Source organism: Triticum urartu, chromosome 2A (assembly GCF_056163025.1).
Source record: "Triticum urartu cultivar PI428250 chromosome 2A, HENAU_Tu73, whole genome shotgun sequence".
Classification (NCBI taxonomy): domain Eukaryota; kingdom Viridiplantae; phylum Streptophyta; class Magnoliopsida; order Poales; family Poaceae; genus Triticum; species Triticum urartu.
The window spans coordinates 293,402,860-293,418,031 of NC_141874.1; the positions used below are offsets into that span (position 1 = coordinate 293,402,860).

General features: G+C 47.2%; 1 long non-coding RNA gene across 1 annotated transcript; it reads right to left on the minus strand.

Moving 5' to 3' along the window:
* Positions 1–7,757: 7,757 nt before the first annotated feature.
* On the minus strand, positions 7,758–11,311 carry LOC147984870 (uncharacterized). The gene is made up of 2 exons (XR_015616298.1): positions 10,855–11,311; positions 7,758–9,488 (listed from the first exon to the last, which is right to left on the minus strand). It is a non-coding gene; the product is annotated as an uncharacterized LOC147984870 (long non-coding RNA).
* Between the last annotated feature and the right edge of the window lie 3,861 nt (positions 11,312–15,172).

The following is a 15,172-nucleotide window of genomic DNA, read 5'->3' on the forward strand; positions in this document are numbered from 1 at the left end:
CAATATTGGTGCAATTGCCTTGGCAAAGGAATCCAGATTTCACAAGAGAACCAAGCACATCAAGAGACGCTTAAATTCCATCCAAGATCAAGTCAAGGAGGGAGACATAGAGATTTCCAAGATACATACGGATCTGAATGTTGCAGACCCATTGACTAAGCCTCTCTCACGAGCAAAACATGATCAGCACCAAGACTCCATGGGTGTTAGAATCATTACAATGTAATCTAGATTATTGACTCTAGTGCAAGTGGGAGACTGAAGCAAATATGCCCTAGAGGCAATAATAAAGTTGTTATTTATATTTCCTCATCTCATGATAAATGTTTATTATTCATGCTAGAATTGTATTAACCGAAAACTTAGTACATGTGTGAATACGTAGACAAATAGAATGTCACTAGTATGCCTCTACTTGACTAGCTCGTTAATCAAAGATGGTTAAGTTTCATAACCATAGACATGAGTTGTCATTTGATGAACGGGATCACATCATTAGAGAATGATGTGATTGACTTGACCCATCCGTTAGCTTAGCACTATGATCGTTTAGTTTATCGCTATTGCTTTCTCCATGACTTATACATGTTCCTATGACTATGAGATTATGCAACTCCTGAATACCGGTGGAACACTTAGCGTGCTATCAAACATCACAACGTAACTGGGTGACTATAAATATGCTCTACGGGTGTCTCCGATGGTGTTTGTTTGTAACGCCCACGATGAGGTTATATCTCCCACGTGTCAAGGCATGACTTAGAGGCATAACCGCATGGTGGTTTAGTCACAAGAGGGGTAATCTTCACACAATCCCATGTAATGAATAAGAATGGGATAAAGAGTTGGCTTACAATCGCCACTTCACACAAATAACAAGTTAAACATACATCATCCAGAGTACAATCAAGGTCCGACTACGGAACCAAAATAAAAGAAGACAACCCCAAATGCTAGATCCCCGATTGTCCCAACTGGGCTCCACTAGTGATCATCAGGAAACGAAACATAGTAACGACCAAGGTCCTCGTCGAACTCCCACTTGAGTTCGGTAGCATCATCTGCACTGGTATCATCGACACCTGCAACTGTTTGGAAGTATCCGTGAGTCACGAGGACTCAACAATCTCACGCCCGCGAAATTAAGACTATTTAAGCATACAGGTAGAATAAGGTAATGAGGTAGAGCTGCAGCAAGCGCTAAGCAAATATGGTGGCTAACATACGCAAATAAGAGTAAGATGAGAAGCTATGCAACGGTCGAAAAGCTATAAGTGATCAAGAAGTGATCCTGAGACTACTTACATTCAAACATAACCCAAGACCGTGTTCACTTCCTGGACTCCACCGAAAGGAGACCATCACGGCTACACACAGTTGATTCATTTTAATTAAGTCAAGTGTCAAGTTCTCTACAACCGTATATTAACAAATTCCCATCTGCCACATAACCGTGGGCACGGTTCTCGAAAGTTTATACCATGTAGGGGTGTCCCAACTTAGCCCATCACAAGCTCTCATGGTCAACGAAGGATATTCCTTCTCCCAGAAAGACCCGATCAGTCTTGGAATCCCGGAAACAAGACATTTCGATAATGGTAAAACAAGACCAGCAAAGCCGCCCGATGTGCCGACAAATCCCGATAGGAGTCACATGTATCTCGTTCTCAGGGCACACCGGATGGGCAAGATGTTGGGTTGGCATAGACCCTGGTTGCCCAGGGGGCACCGGACATCACCTAGGTTGGACCAACACTCAGAGGAGCACTGGTCCGGGGGTTTAAAATAAAGATGACCCTTGAGTCTGCAGAACCCAAGGGAAAAGGCTTAGGTAGGCAAATGTAAAACCAAGGTTGGGCCTTGCTGGAGGAGTTTTATTCAAGGCGAACTGTCAAGGGGGTCCCATAACCCCAACCGCGTAAGGAACGCAAAATCAAGGAACATAACACCAGTATGACGGAAACTAAGGTGGCAAGAGTGGAACAAAACTCCAGGCATAAGGCCGAGCCTTCCACCCTTTACCAAGTATATAGATGCATTAAATTAAATAAGAGATAATGTGATATCCCATCATAACCATGTGCCAACATGGAACAAACTTCAACTTCACCTGCAACTAACAACGCTATAAGAGGGGCTGAGCAAAAGCAGTAACATAGCCAGACAACTGTTTGCTAGGAAGGTGGGTTAGAGGCTTGACATGGAAATATGGGAGGCATGATAAACAAGTGGTAGGTAGCGCGACATAGCGATAGAACAAACAACTAGCAAGTAAAGATAGAAGTGATATCGAGGGTATGGTCATCTTGCCTGCAATGTTCTTAGAGTTGTCGAAAGCTTGATCCTCGTTAGTGTACTCAACAGGTTCCTCATTACGTACTCGTCTCCCGGCTCTACCCAAAGCAAGAACACAAGAAATGGAACAACAATCAATCACGATGCAATGCACAAGCAACATGATGCAATACATGGCATGATATGCAATGCTTATGCGTGCTCCGGAAGGGAAAGAATGATCAAGGCATCAACTTGGAAAACCAAGTATGCCGCTAAAAATATGAGGTGATTTTGGTCGAAATCAATATAAGGACATCGGAAATGGATGCACGGTTTGCAAATGACAAGCAATACAAGAATGGTGCAAAACTACGATTAACAGCATGATGGCACTTAGAATGCAACAAGAAACTAAGCTACTGCACTCCAACATAGCAACAAAGCATATGGCAGTGATGTACAAGAGATGCTTGACAAAACATGAACACTGAGCTACGGCTAAATCACACAAGCATGGCAAAAGTGCAAAAGATATCAGTTTCACAGACTTAGTGAAAATACTAACATGGTATAAATAGCATAAGGAAGCATAGTTTAGAGCTAGCTAACAACATGCTACAGGATCATAACATAGCAAACAAAGGCATGTCATGCGTCTACTAAATGCACTTAACAAAACTCCCTTACTGAACATGAGCCAAAGAGGCACAGAAGATATGATAGCACCCATGTAAACATAGCAAGTTTTATAAACATATTCGGACGGTGGAATTTCAGGACCTCGCAGGAACATATTCATGATAGCAACTTTGCAAGATCATGCCACTCACCACAAAGCATTACATGACAACACAAGCTTACCAACAATAAGAATAGATGTTCATGAAGCTAAACATGGAAAGAGCAAGTTCATAGGATGCATGGATCACTAGCAAAACACATGGCAATATTGATTAACATGTTAACAATCTGCCAGGAACAAAATATAGCAAAAGTAGAGCATTGTAATGACAATCTAGAGCACTCAATAATTGCAACCAGAGGCATGAATGGATCGACCATAACCACATGTTCAAAACATCCTTACTGAACTACCTCAAAATAAGCATGGATCTCATGGTAGCAACAAGTTTACATGGCATCAAAATAACATTAGGAAAAGGACTTAGCAAAATGACTGTCTGAAATCAGCAACATTATGAAGCCTAATTTGCATGCTCGTACTAGTCACCACATAGATCAAAAAAATACGAGGCTTTCACCCCTGTAAATATGGCATGACAGAGATCATAACACATGTAGACATCATGCTCATAGGATGCACACACAAAATGCAACGAAAAAGACAAATCATCAAGTTCTGTTAAGAACTAGCAGTTAACATTTTATAGCACTCTTGCAACGAGGATAATGACATCAATATGGACAGTAACATGCATGAAAATTCCACTAACATGATGAGCTTAACGAAACAAACATTTCGACATATCATATGCATGAATCAGATCTACGGGCACGCAGATATGGCATGATGAATATGGGCACAAAATGTTAGAATTTCAGGACTTAGATGAATTTTACCACTCCGAAAAGTCAACGCGGGATCGAGCGGAGCGGGACGAGCCGGATCCGGGAAGGAGATATGCAATGGAGGCATTTGGTTCACGAACCGGTGGATCTAGTCCCGATCCACCGGATCCGCCGGAGTTGATGACAAGGCGTCGGCCGGAGGTGGCGCTGGTGGAGGCATAGGTGTGATGGTGGCGCGGCGGTCCGGCGAGGAGGCGTGCCGGCCGGCGGTGGAGGAAGGCAGTGGGGCGAGGACGACGGAGATCCGCGACGGTGGCAGCTCGCGGTGGTGGTGGCGCTAGGCAGCGGGGATGGAGCGGCGCAGGGCGGCATGCTCCGGCGATGCGCGGGCGGTGCTGGTCGCTGGCGGGGACAGCGGCGTAGCTTCGGGCCTCGACGGGCGAGTGGCGGCGGCGCGCGGGCTTGCGCGGGTCGGATCTGGTCCCCGCGAGCCGCGCAGTGGAGGGAGGCGCTATGCGGCGACAAGTGGCGGGCTGTGAGTGGCTCGGGGAGGCGGCGCGATGATGTGGCAGATGCCGATTGGCCGGGGCGACGTGGCCGGTGGACATGTCCGACGCGGACGGATGTGTTCGGCGGCGCGAGGAGGAAGACACTAGGGTTTAGACTGCGATTTTGAATGGGGAAGGTGCAAATATATAGGTAGAGGGAGCTAGGAGAGTCCAAATGGGGTGCGGTTTTGGCCCACACGATCGCGATCCAACGACGGAGAGCATGGAGGGGGTTTAGATGGGTTATTGGGATGCTTTGGAGGGGTGTTGGGCTGCAACACAAACGAGGCTTTTGCGGTTACCCGGTTAACCATTGGGGCATCAAACGACCTACAAATGGAACGAAATTTGATAGGCGGTCTACCGGTGATGTACCAAGGCCACTTGGCAAATCTCGACCCATTCCGAAAACGGTTTTCTCCCGCTCCCGAAATGAGGTTAGAGGGGTGCAACGGGGCACGAGAGAGCGTCGGATTGCGAAACGAACAACGGGGAAAATGACCGGATGCATGAGACGAACATGAATGCAAATGAGATGCACATGATGACATGAGATGAAATGCATGACATGAGCAAAATGCAAAACGAAATACAAAACCCAACCACGAAGGGAAAAACATATCACATAGCCAAAAATCGCAAGAGTCGGAGTTACAAATATGGAAAGTTACATCCGAGGTGTTACATTGTTGAGTTGGCATATATCGAGATTAGGATTTGTCACTCCGATTATCGGAGAGGTATATCTGGGCCCTCTCGGTAATGCACATCACTATAAGCCTTGCAAGCAATGTGACTAATGAGTTAGTTGCGGGATGTTGCATTATGGAGCGTGTAAAGAGACTTGCCGGTAACGAGATTGAACTAGGTATTGAGATACCGATGATTGAATCTCGGGCAAGTAACATACCGATGACAAAGGGAACAGCGTATGTTGTTGTGTGGTTTGACCGATAAAGATCTTCGTAGAATATGTAGGAGCTAATATGAGCATCCAGGTTCCACTATTGGTTATTGACCGAAAGTGAGTCTCGGTCATGTCTACATAGTTATCAAACCCGTAGGGTCCGCACGCTTAACGTTCGATGATGATTGGTATTATGAGTTTATGTGTTCTGATGTACCGAAGGTAGTTCGGAGTCTCGGGTGTGATCACAGACATGACGAGGAGTATCGAAATGGTCGAGACATAAAGGTCGATATATTGGAAGGCTATCTTTGGACATCAGAATGGTTCCGGATGAGTTCGGGCATTTACCGGAGTACCGGGGGGTTACTGGAACCCCCCGGGGAGTCAATGGGACTTATTGGGCCTTAGTGGGAGAGAGGAGGAGGCGCCCAGGTGGAGGGTGCCCCCCCAAGCCCAATCCGAATTGGGTGGGGGGTGGCCCCCTCTTTCCTTCCCTCTCTCTCCCTCTTCCTTCTCCTACTCCTACTAGGAAGGGGGGAAACCTACTCCTACTGGGAGTATGACTCCCCCCCTTGGGCGCGCCCTATGAAGGACGGCCCTCCCCTCCCCCACTCCTTTATATACGGGGGAGGGGGCACCCCCATAGACACACAAGTTTATTGTTTAGCCATGTGTGGTGCCCCCTCCACAGAATTCCACCTCGGTCATATCGTTGTAGTGCTTAGGCGAAGCCCTGCGTCGGTTACTTCATCATCACCGTCATCATGCTGTCGTGCTGATGAAACTCTCCCCCGGCCTCAGCTGGATCAAGAGTAAGAGGGACGTCACCGAGCTGAACGTGTGCAGATCGCGGAGGTACCGTGATCGGTTGGATCGCGAAGACGTTTGACTACATCAACCGGATTTCATAACGCTTCCGCTTTCGGTCTACGAGGGTATGTAGACATACTCTCCCCCTCTCGTTGCTATGCATCTCCAAGATAGATCTTGCGTGATCGTAGGATATTTTTTGAAATGCTATGTTCCCCAACAGTTGCATGGTCTTCGGATGGCCGTCTCTATGGGCATACAACGCCTGGAGGTGCGCGGGGATTCAAACCTCAAAATATCCCAAATAAACAGAGAATTTGATGCCAAAGATCCGAAGATGGCGTCTTACCGCAACGCTGTACTTAAAAGATCAGCTCGGTTTGAGGGGCTCGAGTTTCATGACGTGGCCCAAGAGAGTAATCAAGCAGCGGACACCCTTGCTCGCATGGGCGCTAAACGTGACCCCGTCCCACCCAATACCTTTGTGGAAAGGCTCTTCAAGCCATCCATGGCATGGCAGGATGAGAGCAGCAATACCAGTCCGGATCCGGTTATACCCCCTGATTCCGAACACAATTCCGATATCAACGGTGGCTCGGCCAATGAAATAATACCATCGGCCCATGTAATCATGGCAGCAATTGCCCCATGGACCGAACCCTTCTTGGCCTACCTTAATAGGCGAGAGATCCTCGAAGACCAGAATGAGGCTCGATGCATTGTCCGTCGTTCAAAAGCCTACAAGGTTCATGAAGGAGAAATCTACAAGAAAAGTACTACCGGAGTCCTTCAAAGATGTATCTCCGAAGAAGAGGGACGACAGCTCTTGGCTGAAATCCATGCTGGTCTTGGTGGCCATCACGCCACAGCTCGGGCCCTCGTACGTAAGGCCTTCTGTACCGTTTTTTTCTGGCCCACGGCCCGAGCAGATGCACAAGACCTCGTCCAATGTTGTGTAGGATGCCAGCTTTTCGCCAATCAAAGCCATATGCTGCCTACCCCCCCTACAAACAATCCCCATTACTTGGCCTTTCGCGGTCTGGGGGCTTGACATGGTCGGACCCCTCAAAGGGGGAAGCCATAAGAAAAAATACCTGGTAGTCATGGTAGATAAATTCACTAAGTGGATAGAGGTCAAACCAGTTAAAACGGTCAAAGCTGGACCAGTGATAGACTTCGTATCCGGTGTCGTACACCATTATGGTGTCCCACAAAGCATCACCACCAATAACGCCTCTAACTTTACAGCCGACGAAGTAAAAACCTGGTGCGCCAATCTTGGCATCAAGCTCGATTATGCCTCCGTCTATCACCCTCAAACTAACGGTCAAGTCAAATGGGCTAACGGTCTGATAATGAGTGGCATTAAACCCAGACTAGTGTGATCCTTAAAGGAATCAGATAAACACTGGGTTGAGGAGCTCGACTCCGTACTCTGGGGATTGTGGACCACACCCAATCGCACGATCGGGTACACACTATTCTTTATGGTGTACGGCGCACAGGTTGTCTTGCACTACAAAAAAATACACTTCTGTGATGATACGTGTTTGCCATAGTAGGTCACGTTTTCTGTCATGCATGTACATTGTGATGCCCCCGATTCAATTGTACACTAATCATACATGCAAACATGTACGATCAAGATCAGGGACTCACGGGAAGATATCACAACACAACTCTACCAAAAAATAAGTAATACAAGCATCATATTACAAGCCAGGGGCCTCGGGGGCTCGAATACAAGAGCTCGATCATAGACGAGTCAGCGGAAGCAACAATATCTGAGTACATACATAAGTTAAACAAGTTTGCCTTAAGAAGGGTAGCACAAACTGGGATACAGATCGAAAGAGGCGCAGGCCTCCTGCCTGGGATCCTCCTAAACTACTCTTGGTCATCGTCAGCGGGCTGCACGTAGTAGAAGGCACCTCCCGAGTAGTAGTAGTCATCATGGACAGTGGCGTCTGGCTCCTGGTCTCCACCGTCTTATCGCAGCAATCAGGTATAGAAAGGGGGAAAAGAGGGACCAAAGCAACCGTGAGTACTCATCCAAAGTACTCGCAAGCAAGGAGCTACACTACATATGTATGCATTGGTATCAAATGGAAAAGGGGTATCATATGTGGACTGAACTGCGGAATGCCAGAATAAGAGGGGGGATAGCTAGTCCTTTTGAAGACTACGCTTCTGGCCACCTCCATCTTGCAGCATGTAGAAGAGAGTAGATGGTAAGTTCACCAAGTAACATCGCATAGTATAATCCTAACTGATGATCCTCCCTTCGTCGCCCTGTTAGAGAGCGATCACCGGGTTGTATCTGGCACTTGGAAGGGTGTGTTTTATTAAGTATCCGGTTCTAGTTGTCATAAGGTCAAGGTACAACTCCAAGTCATCCTGTTACCGAAGATCACGGCAATTTGAATAGATTAACTTCCCTGCAGGGGGGCACCACATTTCCCAACACGCTCGATCCCCTTTGTCCGGACACACTTGTCTGGGTCATGCCCGGCCTCGGAAGATCAACACGTCGTAGCCCTACCTAGGCACAACAGAGAGGTCAGCACACCGGTCTAAATCCTATGGCGCAGGGGTCTGGGCCCATTGCCCATTGCACACCTGCATGTTGCATACACGGCCGGTGAGCAGACCTAGCCTCCCTTATACAAGAGCAGACATTCCAGTCCAACCCGGCGCGTGCCGCTCAGTCGCTGACGTCACGAAGGCTTCGGGTGACACCACGACGTCGAGTGCCCATAACTGTTCCCGCGTAGTTGGTTAGTGCGTATAGGCCAGTAGCCAGACTCAGATCAAATACCCAGATCTCGTTAAGCATGTTATTTTGAAGTAACCGCGAACGCCGACCAGGGCCAGGCCCACCTCTCACCTAGGTGGTCTCCGCCTGCCCTGTCGCTCCGCCTCAAAGTAACAGTCGGGGGCCGTCGGGAACCTAGGCCCACCACTACCTGGGTGGAACCACCTGCCCCTTCAGCCCCCAACATCGGAATCACTTGCGGGTACTCAACGAGCCGACCCGACTTTAGTCACAACATGTATAGTATGTATATATAGTATAAACCCATGATCAACACCCGAGTGATCACGACCAGATAGTATAGCATGGCAGACTGACAAGAATGTAGGGCTACTGATGATAATCTAGCATCCTATACTAAACATTTAGGATTGCAAGTAAGGTATCAACAGCTGTAGCAACAATGGCAGGCTATGCATTGGAATAGGATTAATGGAAAGCAATAACATGCTACACTACTCTAATGCAAGTAGTAGAGAGAAGAGTAGGCGATATCTGGTGATCAAGGGGGGGGGCTTGCCTGGAAGCTCTGTTGTACAGGAAGAAGGGTTGTCGGTGACGTAGTCGTACACAGCAGCATCAGCGCTGGTCTCGGGGTCTACCGGAGAAGAAGAGGGGGAAGAAACAGTAAATGCGGAGCAAACAAAGCATCACAAAACATAACATGGCAATACGCGGTGCTAGGTATGCCCTAACGTGGCGGAAGGTGATACCGGTGAAGGGGGAAACATCCGGGAAGGTATTCCCGGTGTTTGGCATTTTTGGAAAGATGAACCGGAGGGGGAAAGTTGCGTGTTCGCTATGCTAGGGATGCGTGGCGGACGAACGGGCTGCGTATCCGGATTCGTCTCATCGTTCTGAGCAACTTTCATGTACAAAGTATTTTTATCCGAGATACGGATTAATTTATATGATTTTTCAAAGTTCTAAAGAGTTTCTAGAATTTAATTATTTATTACTAAATTTGACAGAAATGAATAATGACATCAGCATGATGTCATCCTGACATCAGCAGTCAACCAGTCAGTTGACTGGTCAACCTGTCAACCGGGGCCCGCCTGTCATAGGCTGTTTAGTTAGCAGGTTAATTAAACAGAGTAATTAAGTTAAGTTAAGTTAATTAAATTAATTAATTAATTAATATTTATTAAAGTTATTTTTTACTCTCTTTTTTACACAGGGGCGTGGGGGCCCCACTGGGCTGTGGCCCATAGGGCCAACCGGGCGTGTGGGTTAACGGGGCTGTGGGCGGGGTTGCCCGTCGGGGTGAACCCGGGCAAGGCGCGCCGGGTGCCGGAGCGCGCGGCCGCGGGGTGGGGAGCAACGGGCGGCGCCGATGGAGGGCGGCACGCGCGTGGCAGGCGAGCGGGGCGGGGGCGGCGCTAGGCGGCGGGTGGTGCTGGATGGCTGCGGCGGCAGAGGAGCAGGGCGCCGGCACGGTTGGAGGAGGCGGGCGGCACAAGGAGGAGGCGAGGCGAGCCGGAGCGCTCGGGCGCGAGCGGCAGCGGCGACCAGCGCGGCGGTGCGCGTCGAGCAGCAGCAGCCAGCGGACGGCGCGAGGCGCGGGCAAAGGGCGGCGCCGCAGGCGTGCGAGCGCGAGGCGGCGTGGGCTCGGGCACGCGGGGCGTGGACTGGGCGGGGGCGACGCCGCTCAGGACGCAGGGGCAGGCGCGATGACCGCGGCCACTATCAGGAGCACGAGCGGCGCGGACGACGGCCGAGGAGCACGGTGGCTGAACCGCAGACGCGGCGAGCAGCCAAGCGCGGGTGCGCGCTAGGAGGGGTGCGCATAGGGGTGGCCGTGCGAGCAGGCAAAAGGCGGGGGGCGCGCGGGGTGAGCTATGGATGAAGGCGGCAAAAGCTACAGCGTGGCAAGGCGGAGCATGGCCACGGGTGAGGGGAGCGACGGACTCGGGCGGGCGATCTAGAGAGATAACAGGAGAGGGGCGGGATGGGAGCCTCACCGTGGAGGCACACGTAGGCCCGGTGAAAGCTTAGGAGCAATAGGGAGCGGCGGATCGACGCGGACGACGACAGTGAACCGAGGAAGAAGGCGAAGTGGGCGACGGTGCTGGTGGTCCTCCTCGTCGATCCGGTGTCGTAGGCGACAATGATTGCCGGGGATGCAGAAGACGGGACCGGCTCAATCTGTGCGCAATGGCATCGCCCGGCTCGAATGGATGGCTTCAGACGACGGAGACGAGCGAGGCGGTGCTTGTGGAGACGAGCTGCGGGCGCGGAAACGCTGGTGGCCGCGACGGACCAGGGTGGTCAGTGACGGCCGCGCTCGAGAGATGTGGAATCGGTGAGGAGGGAGAGAGCGTGGTGAGTGGAGAGCGCTGGGGCATGTGGAAGTGGGCGGAGGCAGGGGAAGACAAATATCTAGGAGGGGTGGATCGGTGGAGGCCTTATCCTACTAGCCATCGCCGGTGAGGTGGCTCGACGTGGACAAGCACGAGCGGACGCTCGGTCGGACGCGCCCGAGGTACAGGGAACAGGGGCGAGGGGTTAGAGTGTGCCGGCTGGACCAGTTGGGTCAAGGCCCAGGGGGCATGGGGTTGTGGGGCTTTTCTTTTTAGTTGCTTGTATTTTATTTTTCATTTATTTATTCCTTTCCTACTTTGCATTATATTTGAGCTACTAAAAGAGTTTTTTTTAAAACAAAACTTGGCACAAAAATACAGTGCAATATTCTCGGTTGCTACAAAAAGTTTCAAAGCATTTGGGAGTGTTCAACTATTTTTAGAAATTGAATAGGTCAATTAATTGTTGTTGGACCACTTAATTAAATTCCAGGGGCATTTTGTGAAGTCACATGAGGTTGGTTTCAACATGACAATGATCAGGGGAATTTATAGAATAATATGAACAATTTAGTTTTGAAATTTGAAAAGTTTTATTTTTGACTTTAAATTTAAATTTGAATTTGAACCGATTTCGAATCAACATGAGTTTAACAATAGTAATCGTGGTGATGTGGCATCATATGTGTGTGATTACTGTAGCTTAACTACCGGGGTGTTACAAATCTCCTCCACTATAAGAAATCTCGTCCCGAGATTTAAGAGGTGGAGTCAAGGGGGAGATTCAGGTTACGAAATTCTAGATAGTGTTCTTGGTCTTGGTTGTTCTTCTCGTAGAGGTCGATCCATTACGTTGATGTCTTCATTTCTCTGCTTCGGTTCATCATGATGAAGTCGGCATCCTTACTTCGGGAACTCCATCGTACTTATGAAAGAATAAGGGGGGTTATTCTAGGAGAATGGGCCTCTACATGGTTGACTATCTGGTAGATAACATCGGGGAAGGTGGTGGAAAGTAACTCTCAAATTGAAACTTAAGAAGATATCAAGAGCAAAGTAAGGAGGTAACATGAGAAGTTTCAAGTGGGCAAGCAATCATTCGATGCCAAGACAGAAGGTGAAAGGGTTTCAAGGCAACGGAATAATTATTGTGTCTGATGCCAGAATTGATGATCTGATCAGAAGGTGGCTCATGAATTACATACAAGTCCACGGGAGGCATAACTTAGGGAACAGGGGGTGTACAGGAGAGTCAGGTTTCGATCCTGGGACCTATGGGTCATGGGCCCACCATGTTGGTTAAAAGTAGGAAGGGGGTGACGTCTTGCACAATCATGTAAGTAAGCCATGTCAGAGGGTAGCATGTCAGTTATGTTGGCAACAACGTTGGTTCCAAGGGCGAGGGACAAAGAGAACCATTTTCCTGCTCATTGAAACGAGGCGAACCAATAGGCAAAGTTCTCGTCCATCGGTGGATACCAAAATGTCATCAACCATAGTAACAGGGTCTTGCTGACAGAATTGTACAATGAGGTGTTTTACATAAGCAGGAGAATATTACTCCTTAGATCATATAGATCACAAGAAAGGTTAAACCAAACAATGGAAAGGAAATTATGATTATTAGATTAAATAGAACAATGGAAAGGAAAATGTGTTAAAACACATATTCCAGGGGTATATCCTTCTCAAGGACAAGAAGAGCACGATATCCATGACAGGATAGAAAGTAGAAACCCATTTTGGTAATGGGAGAGGAATTTCATGACATTACCCATATAATAGTGTTTGGATAATTGATAAAGAGAATTTAGCATTGTGCTTCAAATGCTTTTATTGAAAGTCGGATTACCACAGACATGCTCCGAGATAGCATTGACATGTTCTTTAAGCAAAGGTCATACTTTGGATACTCAAAGGATTTATCAGGAACAACTTATAGAATAAGTCTTCAATTTCATCATGGAAGAAGGGTTTAACCTTGCCAAAAGAAATTTATAACAATAGGTCCTCCGTCCAGGTGTGCTAGGCATGAAATCACCTTATTGGGTCAAAAACTAAAATTATAGCTCTTGGGAATATGTTCCAACCATCATATCACACCGAGATTCAGATCTGATTGGTGTCTGGATACCTCAAACTCAGGATGCCTGAGAAGAAAGAGGTGCAACACAACATGACGGGATGACATTGTAAGATTCTCGGGAAATGAACTATGGAAGCAAGTTCCGAAACAAGAGTTCATCATTAAAACCAAGGAGAGGATGAAGAGGTGGCTGCTTGACTCAACGACAATTCATTGAGATTTCCAAAAGATGGATTTCCACACTTATGTGAACAAGGAGATAACATTTGTCAGATCAAATGATATAATGAGGTATGCTCAAGGAAAACATACACAGTTAAACATTGATTGAAAGGTGCACCCGAAATATGGGCTTATGTAGCATAGTTAAAATTTAGCACAATAATGATATGGACAATCAGGATAGGAATGACTTGAAGGGTTATTAAACTCATAAGCAACGAAAATTACTTAGAGTTAATGAATCGAATTATGGACTCGATTCACTATTTGGTGTCCCTGAGTGTCTAACAACTCAGAACCCGAGGAAAAATTGGAATCAGTGAGAAATAATACTTGAAGAAGAACTCATAAGAAGTAATATGGTTCTTTGATTTTATCGAGATACCACAGGGTAATACTCGAAGGTAGAACGTAATAGAGGTTGCAGAGGTGTATTGATCTGCAGAAGGCAAGTGCTTTAAGTAGTCCGAGAAATGGAATCAAGGAGAAAATATGATCAGAACCACGATTGCAAATGATCAATTCACAGATACCAAATGATATTATATCAAGGGAATAGTTATTATTACAAGAAGCTTCCATGATAGGATATACATCGTGTCCATGGGCATGAACACAAAGTTCAAGGTCGACTCCCACTTCTTCAATGTATAACCTTCCATTCACCTCTCGTATTTCGAAAATGAAATTAGTTGTTGAAAGTTTTTACCTGGTGCAATACCAGATAAGTATGACTCATGAAATCTTTCGGGTTCACACGGATTATGGAAGGCGTAGGTTCAACCCATCAGGGCATCTTAGGAACATATACTACAAACTTCGGAGTAGATAATACAAGTTCAAAAGTAGAGCATGGTTCACAAGCAGAGGATACAATTTACCAAAGGCATTATCTATCCAAGGAGAGGCTCATAAGTTCAATGAATATGAAGGACGGTGTCAGACAAAATCCAACAAAGGATCTGGTGGTCCATAAGGGATCTGATGTGAGCATCGGTACTCAACCAAAGGAAGAAAGAATGCAAGGAGATCAGATTATAGAAACAACTGACTAACTCAAAGTTCAAATGCAAAGGAATTACGAATTCCAAGACAAGGGATCAGAAGCAATGCTCTGATTAGGGATGGTTAAGTTGTATAGCCTTAGGGGTACAATCGATGGCAAATTGATTGGTCGAGATCTAGCTCATGTTTAAAATGGTGTCTGAGTCGGAAGGATGAATTCTAGCATCTGGTTGAGGATTGCGAGAATTCGCACTTATTGAATCAATGAGATAAAAATGATACTGGCAAAGGATGCTAATAATATTACTATACTTATGCGATTAACCATAATGCAAGCAAGCAAGAATTTCAAGAGCAATAAGCTGTTGAGGATTTTCGGAAGATCAAATAGTATTTTGAAGACTTGGGTGAAACACATGAACAATTCGGGATGAATGGATACTCGATAAGGGCGAGAAACTATCCGTATGGGTATTCAGGTGGCAAGGAACTGCAAGGCAGATGGCACAAAATATTCTCAAAACAATAGAGAGGATTTCAGGGTATCTTGTAATAACAAGAGCAACTGGGGACTAAGGTAGAAATGGCAAGTGCATGTAGTTATATATAGGGGTTGATGGTGGAATGAAATTGCAAACACAATGAGCACAAGTTCTCAGGATAACA